The sequence below is a fragment of the Halyomorpha halys genome, unplaced genomic scaffold, assembly GCF_000696795.3.
Source record: "Halyomorpha halys isolate HHAL.00 unplaced genomic scaffold, Hhal_1.1 Scaffold1603.1, whole genome shotgun sequence".
Classification (NCBI taxonomy): domain Eukaryota; kingdom Metazoa; phylum Arthropoda; class Insecta; order Hemiptera; family Pentatomidae; genus Halyomorpha; species Halyomorpha halys.
The window spans coordinates 118,073-119,351 of record NW_027105287.1 but is presented as its reverse complement, the minus strand read 5'-3'; positions in this window follow the sequence as shown (position 1 = coordinate 119,351).

Genomic DNA, 1,279 nt, shown 5'->3' with positions numbered 1-1,279 from the left:
ATGACTTCAAATAGGGCTGCTCACAATCCTATAGTTATAACATTTAACATTTAACAAAACATCATGAATACCCCTATTAATGTGCCAACGCCATGCTAAAAAATAAAATACAGAAGACTAAAATAATGTAACTAAAATAAATTGCATCATTTCATAATAAATGCACTGAAAACTCAGTAATTTGTTTATTTATTTTGAGAAAACTATATCTCAAAAACCATTCGACGTAAAAATGTCTATTAGCACTCTAGTTAAAGCTAGTTTAATGTACTATTAAGTAGTCGCATTTGACGTTTATCTTCGTTGGAGTAGTAGTTTTCATGGTATAGTTAAAAATGTTATGCGAGCAACAAGAAATTAACATTCTGTGAATTTATTTTGGAATATATGATAAAAACTACTAATCGAATATAAGATAAACATTATAAACTACTTTATAGCGCAATTAGCTAGCTTTAATTTGAGTGCTAATAGACATCTGTATGTCGAATAGTTTTTGAGATATAAATTTCTCAATATGAATTCACAACTACTGACGTTTCAGTATATTTTTAATGAAATTTTGCAATTAAAAAGCTATATCTCGAGAACTATTGGACGTAAATAGCTCTATTAAGATTCATATTTTAGCAAATTTACTCAACTTTAAATGGTGTTCTCTTAGGTTTACTAGTGTTGTTGGTAATTTTAATGATAGGAGGCTCTGAAGGAAAAATTACAGAAAAAAACCGACATTTTTTATTACCCCTACTTAAACTTGCCATAAATTTTGACTAGTAATTATACATAGTTTTCATTAAAGTAATCGAAAATTGGGCTGAAATAACTGCCTTTTTTTCACCCCGGCTCTTGTAGTTTTTATGACATTTTACATAATATTGATTTCTAGTTGTTTGGAAAACTATTTCATTTATGAAAAAGATATATCTCAGGAGCCATTAGACGTAAATTGATTATTAGAGAACTATTGAACGTAAATTAATTAAAATATTTATGATCCAACGTTTCGTCCCTATATGCTAAAAAAGAAACAGACGACTAAAATAATATAACAAAGTTAGAGAATAGATAACATGAAATAAAAATAAACTAAGGTCTGGCTGAATCTAATTTAAAATATGCGAAAATTTATGTAAAAATGAACAAAGTAAATTAAAATAAAATAAGATGTACAATGAAAAGTACAAATAAACAAGAATTACAAAAAAGTCATAGGCAATTAATAAAAAATAGCATTTATTTATAATCTTAAAATTCTTTCTTGAGACTGGCAATTTTT